Raw genomic sequence first — 21,401 nt, 5'->3', positions numbered from 1 at the left:
TATGTGAGTGTATCCCTTCCAAAATTAAGGTGTTAAAACTTAATGGCCAATGTGAGGATATTAAGAGGTGGGGCCCATAAGAGGTAATTTGGTCTTTTAGGATCCATTGTTTGTGAATGAAAGTAAGTCCTTTTTAAAAGAGGCTTCACACAACACTCAGCTCACTTGCCCTTCCTGCTTCTGCCATGTTAAGACACAGTCTTACTTCCCTCTGGGGATGCAGCAACAAGATGCCATCTTGGAAGCAAAGGGCAGCCTTTACCAGAAAATGAAACCTGTTGGCACCTTGATGCTGGACTTCCTAGTCTCCGGGATTGGGAGAAAATTAATTAACTAGTTAATCTCTGTTCTTTATAAATACTGTTTATAGTAGTATAAACAGACTAACAATAATTAAATGATTTTCTACAAGGATGCCAATACAATCTAATGAAGGAAAAAATAACTTTTCTACAGTGATGTTAGGAAAGCTGGACAGCTGCATGCAAAAAAATGAAGAGGGACCTCTATCTCATACTTCGAAAAAAATTAACTCAAAATAGAGCAAAAATCTAACCGTAACACCTAAAACTATACAATTGTTAGAAGAAAATATAGATGTAAGTCTTTGTAACCTTGAATTTGGCAGTAGTTTTTTTAGATATGGAAATTAAAGCACAAGCAACCAGTAAAAACAGAAAAACATTAAACTTCATCAAAATTAAAAATGATTGTATATCAAAATGAACTATCAATAAAGTGAAAATATAACCTAAAAATGAAAGACAATATTTGCTGTCAAGAATCTGATGAGACTTGAATTCATATTATATTAAAAACTCTTACAACTTAACAATAAAAAGACAACCAATTAAAATATGGCCAAAGGACACAGGATCAAAGATACACAAATGGCTAATAAGAACATAGAAAGAAGGCTGATATCATTAGCATCAAGGAAATGTAAATCAAAATTATAATATATTACTATTTCACATCCACTAAGACGTTCATAATTAAAGGTATGGACACTAACAAGAGTTAAAAGGAAGTAGAGAAATAGAAAGCATTTTATATTAGTGGTAGAAAGGTAAAAGGAGGCAGGAATTTTGGAAAATAGTTTGGCAGTATCTTCAAAAATTAAACATTGTTTGACCGTATGACCTAGGAATTCTATTCCTACTTTCTATACAAGAGAATTGAAAATATATCCCAATAAACATGTCCTCAAATGTTCATAGCAATATTATTCATAATAAGCAAAAACGTAAACAACTCAAATGTCCATCAATTGATGTATTATTAAACAAAATATGACTTACCCATACAATAATATATTATCCATCCATACAAAATAATGATATACTGATAGGTGCTACAATATAGATAAACCTTGAAAACATTATGCTGAGTGAAAGAAGACAGAAACAAAAGGCCACATAATGTATGAATCAATTTATATGAAATGTCCAGGATAGACAAATCCATAAAGACAGAAAGTAGATTAGTGGTTTCCAGGGCCTAGAGGCAAGAAGGAATGTGATCTGGACATGGAGTTTCTTTATGACGTAATAAATTTTCTCTGAATTAGATAGTGGTGATGGTTATATCAGTTTGTAAATATACTAACCCACTAATTGCACATTTTAATAGCTTACATTTTATGGCATGTGAAATATCTCAAACAAACCAGCTGGGAATGCCATAGGCTTTGCAAATGTCTTTTAATGAACTTTGAAACACTGATATTCTAGAATATATGGTAAAGTAGAGAGCAGTGGAACAGAAGCTGGAAATACAAATTAAGGTTAGCTTTTGAAGTATCTTCAATACCACAATAATTAATTCATGCCCTTTTCTGTATAAAATTATTAACTGTCAAAGATTTTTAATTGGAAAAGTTACATAAACAGATTCATATGTTAGATAGACAACTTTCTATAACATTTATGGTGGAGTAAAAAAGAAAATATCAGAGGACAATTAGAACACTAAAAATGTTAATAGTTAAATGTATAATGATATTTGAATTATAATTTATTAATATGAAATGTGTTCAAGAACTGATATACTACCAAGGGTTCAGGAATTCAAAGTGGCAATCCTTGGCTGGAAGGAAAATTAGGCCAGGAACTAAGGTTTGTTGAGAATAGTACCTCAGAGAGGGAACACTATTTACTTTCATGAAGACACTGGGCAACGTGGGTTGACCTTTGTAGAGTTACTGAAACAACTTCATCCAAAAATATTTAACATATGAAAAAGTTAGTGCTGGCCAAGCTGCAGAGAGCCATTGCTATAAGAATTACATCCTTCTACTATTCTTTGCCTATATTAGTCTGTTTTCACACTGCTGATAAAGACATACCCAAGACTGGGTAATTTATAAAGAAAAATGGTTTTAATGGACTCATAGTTCCACATGGCTGGGGAGACCTCATAATCATGGCAGAAGACAAATGGCATGTCTTACATGGTGGCAGACGAGAAGTGAGAACCAACTGAAAGGCGAAAGGGGTTTTGTCTTTATAAAAGCTTCAGATCTCATGAGACTTAGTCACTATTGTATGAACAGCATGGGGGAAACCACCCCCATGATTCATTATTTCCCACAGAGTGACTCTCACAACAAATGGGAATTATGAAAGCTATAATTTAAGATGAAATTTGGCTAGGGATATGGGCAAACCATATTACTGCCTAAACTAATAAGAAAATTAGGTTATAAGAAAAGTATGTTATCCTACAATTTTATTCAGAACCTGGAATTCTTTGAATCCATTTAATCATTAATTAAGCAAATATTCTTGCTCTTATTTTTGTGAGACACTATGTCAACTGCTGAGTTTCCAGTGGGAGGTACGACAAGGCAAATTTTATTCTTTCAGATACGTTATTTTTTGTAGAAGAGACAAATATTAATTAAATAATCACACTGAAGAATATGCAGTTAAAAATGAGATAAGTAACTCTGAAATACAAAAAATGGTTCTCTAAGAAGGATAAGAATCTGATATAGTCTAGTCTTATCAGAAACATTCTCTAAGTGTTGATTGAACGGAGATTTAAAGCATTACTAAGAGATGTTGTAGTCATATTAAAAATGGGCCTACAAAGGAAGGCATGTACCAAATCATTAAGGTGCACATTTACTATGTAAAGGATTTGGGCCTTTTTTTTCCTTAAGAACAATGAAGATTAAGCAAAAGGTTTGTGTGTGAGTGTGGGTGTGTGTTTCTGTGTATGCCTGTGCTTTGGGGAGATAGAGAAGTTAAAAGGAAAATAAGTTGAAGGTAGAATGGAATAGAAGTAGTGGGCCATCGGAGAGCTGGCAATGATAGCTTCAATTTGGATGGTGGCAGTACAGCTTGCACCACACTTTACATTGCTGTCTTTTTTACAGCCAACACCTAAAACACCAAACCTTCACTTTCATATTTCTTCATACTGTCTGCCTCATTTTGTCCTCCCATTCCTGACTTATCCCAGAATACTTTGGTGCTTACATTTTGTTTCATTTCAAACATTCTCCTCCAGTATGTAACTGTTTCATTGAAATACTGACTTTAATTGCTGTCAACTTCTCCTCTAAAGATTCTATTTTCCCCACAGTCTTCTTAGGAAGAGACTGCATCTTTTTTTCATAACCAAAAATATCAGTAGGGTTAATTTCTTTTGAGGCCTCTGCTTGGCTTGTAGCTGGCTGTATTTTCCTTCTGTCTTTATATGGTCTTTCCTCTGTCATTATGTGCCTATCATCTAACCTCCTTTCCTTATCAGGTGACGAGTCATATTGGGTTAAGGCTCACCAATATGACCTCATTTTGTCTTAATTATCACTTTAAAGGTCCTGTCTCCAAAGACAGTCACATTCTTAAGCTGGTGGCTAGAACTTCAATGCAGTAATTTTTGCAGAGATGCAATACAGCCCATAACATCAGATATATACATACAGATTTTGGCACCTGGAAGTGAGGTGCTATCATAGAAAATGTCTAATGTGAGAATAGTTATAGAAGCAGGAGGCAGGCTCTGAGGAAAGTACCAGTGAAAGCCTAAAATGCTTTAAGGTAGCTGCATTAATCCATTATCATGCTGCAGATAAAGACATACCTGAGACTGGGCAATTTTCCAAAGAAAGTAGTTTACTGGACTCACAGTTCCATGTGGCTAAGGAGGCCTCACAATCATGGCAGAAGGTGAAAGGCACATCTCACATGGTGGCAGGCAAGAGAGCTTGTGCAGGGAAACTCCCTTTTATAAAATCATTCGATCTTGTGAGATTTATTCCCTCTAAGGAGAATAGCATGGGAAAGACCTGCCCTCATGATTCAATGATCTCCCACCAGGTCCCTCCCAGAAGACATGGGAATTATGGGAGTTACATAATTCAAGATGAGATCTGGGTGAGGACACAGCCAAACCACATCCATAGTCTGTGAGTCTTTTATAAGGCAGGGCATGAGCTTTAATAATGTCATTAGGAAGGGTTTATGGGAAAGTGAGATAAAAGTTACTGAAAACTGAGAGAAAGGGGAACTGTGTTGTGTAGTGGTAGAAAGTTCAACAACCCTCTTACTGCAGTTCTGTGAAAAGTAGAAAATATGCCTAATTAACCAGGTAATAGAGCTAAGGGGATTTTCAACCACAGTTTTAAAAGTTCCATTGGGTTTCTTTGTGGTGCTAATAGTAAAATGTGAGAAGAGAGAGATAAACTAATGAAAGTACTATTAAAAAAAAAAAAAAAAAAAAAGTAAGCCAGGACTTGACTAAAAAGATCTGCAGGTGGAAAGTGATGTAAAAATGAAGAAATTACTTCTAAGCAAATATCCATTCTCATGGACTGCCAGGAAAATGTGATCCAAAGATGAAGTTAAAGGTGTGACTGTAAAATCTTTGGTTAATTTCTTGTTTTCTTTTTTTGGGGGGTTGCTTTTTGTTTTTTTTGTTTGTTTGTTTTGTAGTGGGACAGTCTTGCTGTCTCTTGACTAGGCTGGAGTGCAGTGGCAAGATCTTGGCTCACTGCAACCTCTGCCTCCCAGGTTTAAACAATTCTCCTGTCTCAGCCTCCTGAGTAGCTAGGACTACAGGCTCACACCACCATGCCCAGCTAATTTTATGTATTTTTAGTAGAGATAGGGTTTCACCGTATTGGTCAGGCTGGTCTCAAACTCTTGACCTCAGGTGATCCACCCACCTCAGCCTCCCAAAGTGCTGGTATTAAAGGTGTGAGCCATTGTGCCTGGCCAAGCCACCACACCTGGCCTATTATTTTGAAAAGACAAAATTTATTCTCAAATAAACAAAGCAGAATGCTAGTTGGTTAAAGAAAATAATATGCCTCTGAGTGTCTCTCAATCAAACTCTAGGGCTTTTAGAAAACTTATTTAGACATTTTAGCAGGATCCCAACAAACAAGCAGGCTTATCTTGAAGAGTTTTGTGGCTGTGACTTTTATCTAGACAATTAAATACCAATAACATTCATAGAATACCCACAACATTTTAAGAGTAAATGCTATGGTTTTAATATTTGCCCCTTCTAAAATTCATGCTGAAATTAATCTCCAAAGTGCCAGTATTAAGAGGTAGGGCCTTTAAGAGGCGAGTGGATCATGAAGGCTCTAAACTCATAAATTGATCAATCCATTAATGGATTAATAGGTTAACGGATTAATGGATTGTCACAGGAGTGGGACTGGTGGCTTTCTAAGAAGAGGAAGAGAGACCTAAGCCAGCACACTCAGCACCCTTGCCTGTGATACTCTGAGCAGCCTTGTGACTCTGTGGAGAGTCCTTCCATCAAGAAGTCTCTCAGCAGATGCAGCCTTATGACCTGGGACTTCCCAGCCTCCACAACTGGAAAAAATAATTTAAAAAAATAAATTATTTAATGTTAGGTATTCTGCTATAACAGAAAATGGACTAATACAGTTATAAATGCAGATCATCAATAGCTTAAACAGAAAAAAGAAGCAAGAAACAAAATATCCAAGAGTCCTTTGGTTCCCCAAACTACTGACAGGATGGTGCCTGATAAAACTCTTCAGCTGGAAAGACAGCCTGTCTTAAAAAAAAAAAAAAAAAAAAAAATTACACAATCTGGTGTTTAAAATTGTTATGGATCAATGACACCTTAGTGAAATCCATTTTTCTCCTTTTTGAACACAAATATCTATAGTAATTATCTTATACTTGTCTTATCATTAATTGTTGGGTAAGCAGAAGACAGATAAATTATCTCTTTATTTCACAGGCCAAGAGGAACTGTACTCAAAGAGCTGTACTTAAGGAGCTACACGTTAGTTGTCTTCTCTGTACCTTGACCTTATTTAAATAATGAGATTCTGAACTTTGGGCTTATGCTACAATGGGATGAGATTGTGGAGGCTTTAAGAGACACTGAGTATATTTTGGATATGGAATGGATGCATATTATTGCAAGCCAAAGGCCAAATTGTGTGGTGGACTGTGGGACAATTTGTTATCCATTGATAGCTAATTACATGCTGCTTAATTCAGGTCTTTACACTTCTGTTGAGTTATTTTTCTAAAATACAAATTGGATTTTAAAACTACCTGAAGTTATTTACTATACAAGAAAATGTTCAAATTCTGCAGGTGATTGTATATTATATATTGGAATTTCCCACTGTGACCTTAATCTATATTTCTAGTTGCATCCTTAAATGTCCTTCATCGAGTTTATCTGAGAGCTGTGCAGGAATTCTCATCATTCCCAGAAAAGCTTATGCTCTTGTGTTAGTACAAGATGTTCCCTCTACCTAGAGTATCTTCCTCTACTTCTATTTATCTATTTAGACTGGAAAACATTCCAGTGGCGCATTCATATACTACTGGCACAATCATCTCTCTGTGAAGTATCCCCCAAATGTCCTTACCTTTATGACTCAGATGTTCCTCCAGCACCTCTATTATCCTTAATGATAGTACTTATCACAGACAAAATGAACCCCCACATTTATAATTTAGACCAGGGATTGTCAGAGAAGAGACTAAGGAGTTAACAATCAATTTGAAAACAAAAGGATGCACAGCTTAAAAATATCTGGGCTTAGAGAAAACAATCTGAATTACTATTAATCATCAGCAACACTTGTCATGAAGATAAACTCCATGTATTTGCATCCTCTAAAAATTATAACAAATTCATAAAGGACAAGCAGAATGATTTGTTCTCTTTCATCTAAGCCTACTGACAAATGCTAAAATCCAGAGTAAAACAGTTTTTTTAAGTTCAGTGCAAGAAAAAAAGCATTTTAGTTTTTACTATTTCTTTTTCCTCTTAAACTCTTGAGAATGCAGAGGTAAAAATTCTTTATCTCCTGGGTCCAGAAGTCAGTAAATTTCAAGTACAAGAGAAATGAAAAAGAACGTCATACAAACTTGGAATTCAGAAATCATGAGTGCCATTTACTTCTCTGAAAGGAAGAACTGAAACTTGTTTTCTAAGGCTGTTTTTTTTTTTTAAGTAAAATAAATATGGTACACTTTTTTTTTGTAAATGAAATAGAATTTATCTTAATTTAATATGTTGCCAGCTTCAGTCTAGACAAGATCAGAATAAAATTCACTATCATTGGGCAAAATAATAATTGAAAAATATTAGAGTAATAACTTTGACATATATATGATGAAATTGTGTGGAATAATACTACCTGTAGAAAGTTGTTGACCATGTTTTAATACACTCAGATTTACTAGCATCATTCTCCCTCTACCTGAAAAAAATAAATTTCCTTTGAAACACTTTCAAAAATAAAAAAATACAAAAGTTATTATGAAACGGAATGTTTAAATAGACATAGTTATTATTTTTAGAAGATTTAGGCTGTTTTGAAGAGAAGGAAGAAGTTAAAAGTGATTTTGTCCATGACCTTCTATTTCAAGTTCAACAAGTTAAGTCCTAGTGATTTTTATCAAAAAATGGAAATACTGATTACATTTAATTGGATCTTTATGTTAAACTAAACTTGCTTTAAGATAATTATTTGGAAAGTAGAAAATTACGCAAAACAAATAGCATGATAAATTTTTAAAAAGCTACAATTAGAGACCTAACCAGTAGTAGGGCCATGTGGACACTAGCCCTTGTGTTGCAGGACAGGCAAGCCCTGAAATTGAGGCTTAACCTAAGAAAGTTCTTGGCTCCACCCAGGAAATAATTCAAGGAATAGCTGGTGATGCTAGACAGCAATCCTTTATTGAATGCTACTAGTCCCTGTGGAGCAGATCTAACACAATAGGCGCTGCATCTAGAGTTAGCAACTTATGGGCTCTTGGCAACTGTATTTATACTCATATAAACCCACTTTAATTAAATGCAAATTAAGGAGTGGGTTACTTATATCTTTCAATGCAAATTGAGGGGTAGGTTATTTCTAGAAAAGCTGTGGTAACTTCTGGGTCATTGTCATGAAATTTATAAACTGTCATGGTACTGATAGGAGTGTCTTATGCTAATGAGAAATGAATGGAGCCAGGAATGGCTTTTGTAGCCATCTGCTGGTTCCTGTCAGTTTCTTCACTTTATCCTGTCTGGACCAGATCCTGCTTTGGTCAGCAGAGTTGTGACCAGAAAACAAGTCCCACTAGTCTATACTATCTTACTTGGACCTACTTTGTAGACAAAGGGGAGAAAATCCAACAGCAACTTAAGGTTAGTTTGAAGAATTTCAGAGAGCGGATGTAAAAAACAAAATAAGCAGCAGTTACTCAAATTTTGTGAATAACCCAAAAAAGACAGAGCAGTTGTATCACAGAGAAGGCTACTAGTCTGTCTTGAGATTCAGAGGTAAGACCACTTAGCCTAGAATTCTGAATCATGATGAGAGTTGTTTGCTTTCATTAGAGCTTTTAGTATGATCGATAAGCGCTTGCTGAGCTTCTACTTGCACTTGGCATTTTTGTAGATGCTAAGAATACCATGGTAACAAAACAAAATTCTTATCCTCATGAAGCATATGCTTCATTTGGAGGCACAAACAATGCATATGTGCGTTTACACGAATAAGGGTAAAAAAGGGTCTAAAATAGGCAAATGGGAAAGAGGATGGTAGAGAATACTGCATCAGATTGGTTGCCCATAAAATCCTTTCTGATGAAAAGAAACCTGGCAGAGATTTGAATGAAATAAGTATTCAGAAGAGCAGCCACACATGTTAAGTTCTTGATAAATACTGTGCATGAAAGAATCATAAATGGATATAACTGCTGTTAAAGGCAGGGCTGCAATAGCAGTAGTTACAGGTTTGATCTCAATTTTAAAATAATACACATTACAGATTTGTAATTTTATAGTGAGATGCAATAGTTAATCAAAAATATAACTTATAAAGCTTCTCAGTGAGGAGTTACACATATTTTTGGTTGCAGTGAGGCAAAAATAATACAGAATTGTGGGAAATTTTATGGATTTTATTGAAATAATTGTTAAGAAACAGTTGTACTTATTGAGTGTCCACTATGTAATATGTGCTAGATGCCTTATACAAATCCTCATTTATTTTTTATTGTAACACTTGAAGTAAAGAGGTAGTATCTCAGATTTTTTTTTTTTTTTTGAGAAATAGAGGTTTGGAGTCATTGTGTGAATTGCAAATGTCCATTGGTTTCCAAATGTCAGAGTCAAGTTTGGAACTCAGGTGTCTCCAACAGCAATGTATTACTAAGAAAAGGAAATCTATGTTTTTTCTAAATTGAGTGTTTTATTGTGAAGAAACAAAAACGCTTAAATTGAAAAAACGTATTGGCAAAAACATCTAAAACTAAGTGATATACAGGTAACAACATGGATGAATTTCAAAAATATACCCAATGAATGACTACATACAGCATCCAGGAAAGACAAATACAATCTATGTTGCTAGAAAGATGATCTGTAGTTAGCTAGGAGAAGGTGGAGTTTGAGGTTGACTGCAAAGAGGTGTTAGTAGTATATTTGGATGATGAACACAGTTTGTATCTTGAATGCAATGGCTGTATAGGCAAATATATTTGTCAAAACCCATAAAACTCTACATTAAAATAAGGTCATTTTGTTACTAACTTACAGCGCAGCAAATTTGACTTTAAATATTAAAAAATAATAGCATACAATGTGTTTCAGTTTTAAAAATTACCTATGATTTTTAATAACAAAACAGTAGACATATTTTTTGCATTTGTTATTCATTTAAAAGCAAACCATTGAAAAAATGTGTATAATATAGATCTTTTTTCTATGCTATATGGTTCACATCCATGTAGCAAATATTTCTAAAGTTGTAGAGCTTCAAATAAATCATCTAACATCTATTTAATCTAAAGCTTTTTTGGTGCTCTTTATTAATATAAAATTTTCTTAGATTTTTGCCAAAAATAAGCTAACATCATCTATAGACAATTTTGGCTGCACTCACATTTTTAATAATGCTTATCTGACATTTGTGCATAAACGAAAAGTGAATTGCAAGATAAAGAGACAATGCCCTGAGTTTTACTGTCCAATTAATATTGGCTTTAAGAAAACTTTACTTGAACCTAGTTTATCTTTCTATTACCAGCTAATGTAATGACCATGTTTCATTGTCAAAGGCTATTATTTTTCTTTGAAGCCATTATATAATTCAAATTGAGATAATTTCTCAATAAATAATTTAGAGAAATGTTCTCACCAACATTTTCTTTTAATCATTGTTCCTATGTGCCTGACACATGAAAAGATTGGATGGATCTAAAATTAAGAAATAGTTGCTAATTTTTTCTAATGAATGATATTTACTTAATTACTTGATGGGGCAGTTGCATAGTGTAGACTTACCTTTCAGACATATGGTTGATGAATTTTGATATATTAGGATGTTTAATGATCTATCACCTAAATGTTTCTATTTTCAGACATATTTTGGAATAGGAACATCAAAACTTTCAAAGGAATAATATTTATCTAAACTTAGAGTAAAAATAGAAAAGCAAGCTTAATATGAAAAGAAAACTTAATATGGAGCAAACTAAAATATTTACTCAATTTGCCCCTGGCGTTCACCTGAAGTTGCCTATTCTGCTCAATGCAATTATGCAGTAAATTCAGTCCTAAAACAATGTTAGATATAAATTAGCCAAACAATCATGTATGATGTAGAACTGGGTAGATCTGGGGTAAATACAGATATTCACTTTGGGAAGACTTTGCATCCCCAAAACAAGACATATAAGAAAATAGAGGGCCTTTAATAGCATCAACTCAGCTCTGCATTGTAAAGATGAGAATCTGTGAAAATGAATTCTGACTAGGACTTCAAAAAAAAATTGGTACCTACAGCAGGAGCTAAATTAGTTTGACAGAGGCCTTATAAACAAATCTGACTGAAAGAAAAAAAAAACACAATAAGGATATATTAGATTTCTTTTGCATATCATGTTTTTGTTTTCTTTAGACTTCCATTCGAAATACTGCTTTTCTATTCTAATTACTAGTATAATGTGTATCACTCTCATTTGTATTCAAAGGGAATATTGCATTAAATGTAGAAATGTGTGTTTTCTGTATTTGAGTTTCTATCCACACTGACTTTACAGTTGAGAAGTTTATGCTTCATACCTTCTACTCCCTTGCTCATGAAGCTGTCGTTCAGTGGCATGTGAAGTAAGATCACTTGCAGGATGAAAGCAGCATTTATGATTGCTGGGCAGGTTTCCTGAGGTCCTTCCTAGAGCAAAAAAAGTAATGGAATTTTTTAGACATATATTGAGAAAAATTGATTAAGTGAACTAATATAATTTTAAAATACATTTATTCTATTAAGCATTCCTAGAAATCATAATGCAATTTATCAAGATTCTTTTGGTAATTTTTAAACAGTATTAATTCTATCATAGGATATTCATACCAAAGCTATTCCTTACATTTGCTTAAATGAAAGAAGCTTTACATAATTTTTTTAATCAAATGCAGGCAGCATTTTTCACAGAAAATTAAAGAAATAAAAATGTTATTTTATGAAATAATGTTAAATTTATCAACAAGCATAGTTTATATTTGGCTGAAAAATGAAATACATTTATTAAAAAAGAAAATCAGTTTAGGTTTATGTCTTCAGTGACTAAATAGTCAAGCAATTTATTAATTGATTTAGATGGTTGTTAGTTACTTAGATAGTTACTAATGATTTCAGGAACTACAGCAACTAGCACTGAATTCCTGGATCTGTGATTTTCAATTTGGGGAAGCTATTTAATATCTATAAATTTCAGTTCCCTTATTCTGGAAATGAAAATGACCTGCAATTGCGAAAATATTTATAGAGAGAAATTTTGGAGGTTTTACACCACCTAAGTTAAAATGTACTGTAATGCTATACTATAATGCTATAGTAATCAACATATTATGGTATTAATGTAAGGATAGAAATATAGATCAATGAAACAGAAAACTTGACAAATAGACATATGCATATATATATACATATATATATATGGTCAGTTGATTTTCAACAAAAATATCAAAAAATTTAATGGAGATAATATATTTTCAAAATATTTTTGTAATAACTGAATATGTAAAAAGGATCCTGAACCCTTTGGTCATATCATATATAAAAGTTAAATAGAAATTAAATAGAAGATTATACAACAAAATATGAGCATATATCTATTAATAGAAGAATTAAATATAAATTATTGTTAACTTTGGTTAGTGCAAAAGTTCTTATATAATAATTTTATATGAAAAGAACAAACCATAAATGAAAAAAAGAATGGTGCTATAGACCTCATCAAAGCAAACAAAAATTAACTTCTGTTCTTCAAAAGATCATTTTCAAAATAAAAACTTGGTGACTTACATCCAGATAATATAGAAATCACTTATAAACATAATGAGAAAAGAAACCCTACTTTATATAAATGGAAAAAATTATTGACTAGACGTTTCCCAAAGAAGATATGCAAATGGCTATTGAGCTCATTAAATGTTGATTAACATCAGTGGTTTTCAGAGAAAACCAAAATGGAATACAGACTCCCAAATAATGTTTCATTCAATGTCTTTTTGTTACAATGTTGATAAGGAATAAAAAATTGCTCCTAGGACGGGGCTACCATCTGGGTAAAGTTTGCATGTTTTTTCCATGTGAGTTTTCTCTAGATACCCTAGTTTCTACCCATATCCTAAAGCTGTGCACACAAGGTGAACTAGCATGTCTATGTGGTCCTCATCTGTGTGAGTGTGGGTGTGTGTGAGTGCACCCTCTGATGGCATGTCATCCTGTCCAGGGTTGTTTCTTTTTTGCTCAATTACCAGGAGTGGCTCTGACCACCTGTGACCCTGAACTTGTCTCTAAGCAGTTAAATAATTATTTTACTTGTTTTTATTAATCTTTCTCAAATGTATGCATAGCTCACATTTATTTCAAAGTTTAATATTAGAAGTGTCTCTGTCTTCATTTAGAAGTTTCGTGGTGATGTTTTCATGACCAGAAATATACTATAAGAACTTAACTCTGGTTTATATTAATTATCTCATGGTAAAATTGATTTCCTACAGGGCATTTCACTTAAAGTTGCAGTTTTCAAGGATCTACTGAGAATATTAAGTGATGACATATTGTATACTGCACAACACAATAATTAATAAAATTTAATAAGACTAATAATACCAAGTGCTGAGAAGTATGCAGAGAAACTTGAAGCATTGTACAATACAGGTGGAAATGTAAAATGGTTATACTTTGGAATGCTATTTATCTCTCTATGTAAATTTAATCATACACATACCTAATGATTTAATGATTCCACTTTTAGGATTATGCTCAACAAATAAGAAAACATGTCCATAATGACTTGTACAATAACATTTTTGTATAATTATTGATCGTACCCAAACTTAAGAACCATCCAAGCGGCCATAGATAGAGAGTAAACAATTACAGTACTTGTATACAATAAATATTACTCAGCAATGAAGGGAACCACTTGATCATACTTGCAATGACATCAGTGACTCTCACAGACATTATGCCACATAAAAGAGGACAGTCACAGGACAGTACATACTGTGGGGTGTTGAGGCATTCCAAAGTAAAGGCAATGCAAGCAGGTGCTCAGGTACAGACAATGAGTGTGTTTATTAACTACAGACTTCCAAGCACTGAGAGCAACCAATTACTCGTCCCCTTCAATGGGTAAAGCCACTTCCATCCTACTTTATTTCTATATCATTGATATGATTTCATTTTTATAAACTTTCAGAACAGAGAGAACTAAACTGTTGTGATACAGGAACTAGTGTACTGATGGACTGGTGGACATGGTTTAAGGTGAGGTTCTTCAGTCACAGGGACCTGAGATTCAGTCCGGTGACACCACTGATTGTCTGTGTGACCTTCAGTGGGTTGTTTACATGTCTAAGCCTTACATTGCATATTGTCTCAAGTGGGGTTAGTGAGACCTATGTCATGCCCTTGCTGGTACTATATTCAGTGCTTAATGAGCATTGCTCTCATTATTTCTCAAAAAGTTTATTTCATGGAATTCTTATTCTCAGATGCAACAATCATAATCTTATCCTGGAACAATGCAAGATCAATAGTATTTAAAAAGGCAAAACAAAACAGAGCAAATAATTTTTTAAACAGCTTGTATTTTCTCTGATTTTTTATAAAATCCTGACTACCTAAAGAGTTTTTAACACGTTATGTGGTCAATAAATATTTATTTTAGAATGCAAGACTAACATAAAAGCTAAGATGATGTATTAATATTTACATATTATACAAGAGCGTGAATCTGTTAAAATGTTGTTCTGAAAATATTAGAGATTCCATCAAAATAAAAGAAATATGTTATTCCTTATCAACAAGCTCATGAACACTTGTCATTAGAGAAATGCAAATCCAAACCACGCTAAGATACAACCTCATACCAGTTAGAATGGTGATCATTAAAAAATCAGGAGACAACAGATGCTGGAGAGGATGTGGACAAATAGGAATGCTTTTACACTGTTGGTGGAAGTGTAAAATAATTCAACCATTGTGGAATACAGTATGGTGATTCCCCAAGGATCTATAAATAGAAATACCATTTGACCAAGCAATCCCGTTACTGGGTATATATCCAAAGGATTATAAATCATTCTATTATAAGGACACATGCACATGTATGTTTATTGCATCGCTGTTCACAATAGGAAAGACTTGGAGCACACTCAAATGCCCATCAATGATAAACTGGATAAAGAAATATGGCACATATACACCATGGAATGCTATGCAGCCGTATAAAAGATGAGTTCATGTTCTTTGCAGGGACATGGATGAAACTGGAAACCATAATTCTTTGCAAACTGACACAAGAACGGAAAACCAAACACCACATGTTCTCACTTATAAGTGGGTGTTAAACAGTGAGAACACACAGACACAGGGAGGGGGACGTCACACACTGGGACCTGGGGAGTGCGGACCTAGCAGGGGAAGCAGGGGTTGGGGAGGGATAGCATTAGGAGAAATACATAATGTAGGTGACGGGGCAATGGATGCAGCCAACCCCTACCATGGCACACGTATACCTATGTAACAAACCTGCACAATCTGCACATGAACCCCAGAACCTAATGTATCATAAAGAAAGAAAGAAATGTGTTAATAAATCCAAGTGCCTTAGCGTTGCTTATGAAAAAAAATGAAGAAAAAATATTCAGAAAATTGTTAACCAGGTCTGTAACTTTACAAGTTACTTAACTTCTTCAGTCTGTGTAAAATAATAAGATTGAAAATCAAGGGTTCTTTACAACTTCCAAACACAGCAAATGTTTATAAAAGCTTGCTGAATAAACTTTATATTGATACCAGCAGTTGAAATTAATATTCACAATTACTTTCTTAAATATTGCAAAGAATGTGGTGTTGGTTAATATTTTAATAGGATACTCATTTCCTTTTGACAGTCAACTGAAGCTCCTTACAAATGGTGTTTCGCTATGCTGAAAGTGCTATCTGTCCAGAAAGCTATAAAACCAAGATCTTGACTAATTATGGTCATAAAAGATTTAGGATCACGTTGTTTGCTGTGAGAAAAAAAAATGTATTTTTTAACAAATGTGGAAGAGGTACTCAGGAATATAATCATAAATTTGCCTTTCTTGTGAGTTTCTCAGAGAGGTAGAAAGGTTTCTCTTTTGTTAATAACTTATTTTTTTTTCCGGAAGAAATAGCTAAAAATAAAACAAAACAAAAACTTGGCTTATTTAGGAGTCATAGCTTGGATTCTAGATTTATTGCTAATTTTTAACCAATCATCAACCTTTGTAAACACATTTTCTCTATCCTCAAAATGGTGATAATGTACCTATTCTGACTACTTCACAAGATCAAAGAAACAGATGAGATATTGAATATGAGAGTGTTTTATACATTTTAAAATGCAACATATATTGCAATTGTTGTTTAAATTCTATTTCTATTTTTATGTTTTAATATAAATGGCAAAATGTTTTCTGCTCCCTTAGCTCTAAGTATTGTCTTACTTTTCAGGAACCTCATACAAAAATTCAGATTTTAAATTCTATGTTTTATGAAATTAGTTTTCCATTGGAATCAGTGGGGGTCTATTTAGACTTTCCCACATACCTGGGGAATAGGGACTATGTTTTATTTATCTCTGTATCTTCCACAGTATGATGGATAGTTTTACACAAATAACAAGTTGCTCTATAAACATGTATTCAATATTTTCTGGTTATACTTATTATCTAGGTAAACCAAAACCACAACAAAGAGAAGAACGTTTTGTTTTTTTGATAAAACATTTGAAAGAGCTAGATGAAAAGTGTTGTGTGTAAATATATTCCAGCATGTTTTACTGAGTTTTATTTCCAACCTAAAGAAGGTATGAAGACATGACTGAAGTCAGGCAGAGAAGAAGTTCGGCCATTTCTTTATAAGATAAATGGTAGATGCAACAGCATTCTTTTCTGAATTAACCGAGCACAAGAGATTCACTGAAAACAAATGATTTTAGAAATTTGAGTGTATCATTTTTACCATGTGATTATTAAGACGTGAAAAAAACCAATAATGTATTAAGAAGAAGAATACTGAAGATATTTGACTCTTAATCATCAATTGTCAAAATTTTTTAAATTAACACAGGATATTAAGCCCATTAACAATTACTGCATGATAAAACAATCACATTTAAATATAACAATCATAAATAATCTCCACTATCATTTCCAAATCAGTGTTTATGTTTTTTGTGTTTTTTTTTCTTTTTTTTTTTTTTTGAGACGGAGTTTCGCTCTTGTTATCCAGGCTGGAGTGCAATGGCGCGATCTCGGAGCGCTGCAACCTCCACCTCCTGGGTTCAGGCAATTCTCCTGCCTCAGCCTCCTGAGTAGCTGGAATTACAGGCACGCACCACCATGCCCAGCTAATTTTTTGTATTTTTAGTAGAGACGGGGTTTCACCATGTTGACCACGTTGGTCTCGATCTCTTGACCTCGTGATCCACCCGCCCGCCTCGGCCTCCCAAAGTGCTGGGATTACAGGCTTGAGCCATCGCGCCCGGCCTATGTTGTTTTTTTTTTTTAAATAGAGTTCTTGGTTTTGAGTACTTCTTTAACTGAATAAAGAAAAATGAACGAAAATATTAAGACAGTTTCACTATCTAAATATCTTTATATATGACTACTTACATATAAATACAAAGATTATGATTGAAACACACAAATAGTAATATTTTAAAAATTAATTCACATTGCTGCAATTAATTTTAATTTTCAATCTCCAAACTGATAGAAAAGCAGTTCATAAAATGATAGTTAAAATACTTGAATTCTGTATTTGACTTTATCTCAAACCAGCAATTCACTGAAGGAATATTAATTTTATAGAACTTTATCCCATTCATTTAAAATATGATAATAATGGTAAAGTGTGAGGCTTATGCAAAGAAGCCAGAAATATATTTGGGGCATATTTTGATTTGTGGAGAGGTTGTGATAGCCCTTCCAGTAGAAGAGGTGTGGATATTGTCATTGAGAAGGTCATCTAATCTCGTCATCTTAAATAAATGAAAGAATGTCAAACTGGACAGATTTCCTCTTTTATATGACTTCAGAATGTGATTACTCACATTTTAGATGCCCTAAATGCACTTTAGCTATAATAACTTGTACCAGCTTGTAAAATATTTTCAGCTCAAATTCCTGAAATGAGGGATCACCTAGTCACTAACCAGTCCTGTCCCTTTATCCTTTCTGTTTCATTCCTGCTGCCTGTAGTATTGCATCACAGCACAATAGATTCATTTCACCTAATTGCAGTAATATTACCTACTTTTTATAAAAGTAGTAATAAAATAAATTAGTTTATTTTTATGTGGAAAGTTTGCTTATAGATTAGCTGCAGAAATTTTATCATATTCTTTCTGCTAACAGCTTAAATAGCTTTACCCTGAGACATCAAGAGATCCAAATGACAATTAGTTTATTCAAAAATGAAGGGCACACTTTTTATAAGAGTAGGTAATATTACTGCAATTAGGTAAAGTGAGTCTATTGAAATTTATAAAATTAATTTCCCATTAATCTAATTCTATTAATCTTATTTTATTTAATGGGAAGACTGAAGTGGACATAATTTTATAAACTTTCAAGAAGCATAAAGCATCATTTTTTATAAAGGGCTGAATAAGCAATTTGAATTTTACAAATGAAGTGTAAAGCAAGTTTTAACTGCCCACAAATCTGTTTGCTTTTGAAAGTGGTATACTTCTGCCCGGCACTGTGGCTCACGCCTATAATCCCAACCCTTAGGGAGGCAGAGGTGGGAGGATAGCTTGAGCCCAGGAGTTCGAGACCTGCCTGGGCAATACGGCAAGACCCCATTCTCCACAAAGAAAAAAAAAAAGAAAGCGGTGTACTTCTAGGCCGAGGTTTAAAAACTATTGAATCAGGTTTTCAATGGCCAAAATATGTTTTCCAGATGTATCTTAAAATTTGACTACTAAATTCAGTTTTATAGGATCCCACTTGACTCTTATCTTCAGTTTTACTAGGAATTCTGGAAAGTTGCTATTATAGCATGGTTTCATCTTAGGCTAGATTTTAATCATGCCACTGTGTACTGGATTATTAAATTTGACTGGATTTCTAAAGACAGTGATCATTCCAATAGGAAAATTAAGACAAACATATTCAGGGAAAGGGATAAGTGAAAATCTAGTTACTCATTCTATGGGATGTTAATGAGGATACTGAGATGAAGGTGGTTGCTGCAGCATAGTCAGCATCTGAAAAAAATACCCTTCTTTCTCATCACCTTTAAACAATTATCATGTAGAATAGTCCATTCTCACATTGCTATAAAGAAATACCTGAGACTGGGTAATGTATAAAGAAAAGAGATTTAATTGGCTTATAGTTCTGCAGGTTATCTAAGAAGCAGAGTGACATCAGCTTCTGGGGCAGCCTCAAGGAACTTACAATCTTGGCAGAAGGCAAAGTGGGAATGATGCATCTCACGTGGTGGGAGCAGCAGTGACAGAGAGATGTGAGGAGGTACATATTTTTAAATGACCAGATCTCAGGAGAACTCACTCACTTTCACAAGAACACCACCAAGGGAGAAATTCACCTCCATGATCCAGTCATCTCCCACCAGGTCCCACCTCCCAATGGGGGTTACAATTTGACAGGAGACTTGGGCAGGGACACAAATCCAAACCATATCATCATGTTTTAATTTATCACTAAAATACAAGTCTGATCTTTAGTTTACCAAGCTCATAATCCATGATATCATCTTGACTTTATGACCCACATGAAGGTATGAATCTATAAATTCAAAACTTTCCTTGGTGTGTTCAAATAAGATGTTTGTGTCCTAATCATTTTACAGTATTAAACATTTGTTGTCAAACTTATCACTCACTTGAAAGACTCTTTCAGCTTAAGAAAAATGAAGGTTACTGTTATTTTTATGTGAAAAGTTTGCTTACATATTAGCTGCAGAAATTTTATCATATTCTTTCTTCTAACAGCTTAAATAGCTTTACCCTGAGACACCCAAGGGATCCAAATGACAATTGTTTATTCAAAAACGAAGGGCACACTGTTATTGGAGAATATGTATAAGTTCTTGCATAATTACAGATGAAGCATCCTTTATTAAAAACACACCTCAAATGACCTAAGTTCTCTTGTTGAGCTATCAACTGGAAGGCTGTGGGCTTTCATGCCAAGGATGCATGTGGATATGACCAAATTTAACCTCCTTAGTGACCTCAGGCAATGAAAGCAACAATATCCTTGAGATGGATATTTCCTCTGTGTAAGAGAAGAACCTGTCTACATCCAATTTAATTGATTTATGATAACTCCTTAATTCCAAGTATCACAGATCTTCAAGAAATTCAGTACAAGGCAAACTCTACAAGAAAAGCCATTCCTGTAGATACCTTTAAATTAAATCCTTGCCTCTTCCTTTACACTGATGAATTTGCCTAACGACTCATAAGGGAAACTTGGAAAGCCTCTTTGTCTATTTTGCTTAATGCTAGAACTTCTTAATTGAAATCTACCACATATACTTCTCCTTAGTTATTCCTACCCTTCCTTTTTTAGGAACAAGTTGCTTTGTTGGGAAAAAACAAATACAGCTCAAAATCATGTGGGAAGAAAAATATGAAAGGGAAATACGATTACATTTCTAGCTCTCAGGTTATATTGCCTTCATTCTACTATTTTCACCACTCATCTTGAAATTCCCTGGGACAAGCAAACAGAAGGTGATATCAGCCATTTTGTCTTAGAGATTTATCTATGTGTTTTTCTTTCACTCCTTTTTTCCCCTCATTTTATCCTATTGCATTTGTACAGCAGAATAATCCTATCTAGGATAGTTTTCTCTGCAATAACTTGAAGTCTTCTTTTCTGAGGAAGCTGGGATGATAAAGTAAGATGAGGGACTTCATGACTCACATGAAGAACAGATTCAGAATGATGGAAAGAAAAGACACACAGAGAGTGTACTTATTCAGAACGTTGCAAAAGAAATCCAGACAAGGTACAGAACTGAAAGATCAGCAACCGTTTCCTAGGACGTGGAGCTGTAAGCTTCTACCTCCCCAACATGTGAATTGGTTTTAAAGTGAAAAAGGGTTAAATCAGACCTCAAACTCATCTGCTCCTTTCCAAGCTGAAGGAGTTCTGCCTGTAGGCTACGGAAAGTGACATCTGAGCTGGAGATGTCACTGTGTTTAACCTTATGTCATGTACATTATGACTAAAGAGCGTAACAAAGTACAATACTCTCAAGACCAAGCATTTTTCATTCTAAGCATGTCTCAGCAGCCCAAGCTAAAGGAGCCTGAACCAACTATTCCCTGAATTTACAGCTGCAGAGATAAGACAAGGTT

General features: G+C 34.0%; 1 long non-coding RNA gene across 2 annotated transcripts in view; it reads right to left on the bottom strand.

Moving 5' to 3' along the window:
• LOC104653286 (uncharacterized) overlaps positions 1-21,401 on the bottom strand; it is a 951,899-nt gene that overhangs the window by 210,484 nt on the left and 720,014 nt on the right. For both annotated transcript variants that reach the window (XR_746505.2, XR_012514083.1), the window contains exon 7: positions 11,581-11,689. This is a non-coding gene — a long non-coding RNA (uncharacterized LOC104653286). The remainder of the gene's footprint in view (positions 1-11,580; positions 11,690-21,401) is intronic.

This window comes from Saimiri boliviensis, chromosome 15 (genome assembly GCF_048565385.1).
Source record: "Saimiri boliviensis isolate mSaiBol1 chromosome 15, mSaiBol1.pri, whole genome shotgun sequence".
NCBI classification, from domain to species: domain Eukaryota; kingdom Metazoa; phylum Chordata; class Mammalia; order Primates; family Cebidae; genus Saimiri; species Saimiri boliviensis.
Note: the sequence above shows the minus strand (reverse complement) of the source record. Positions and strands in the feature narration are given on the sequence as shown.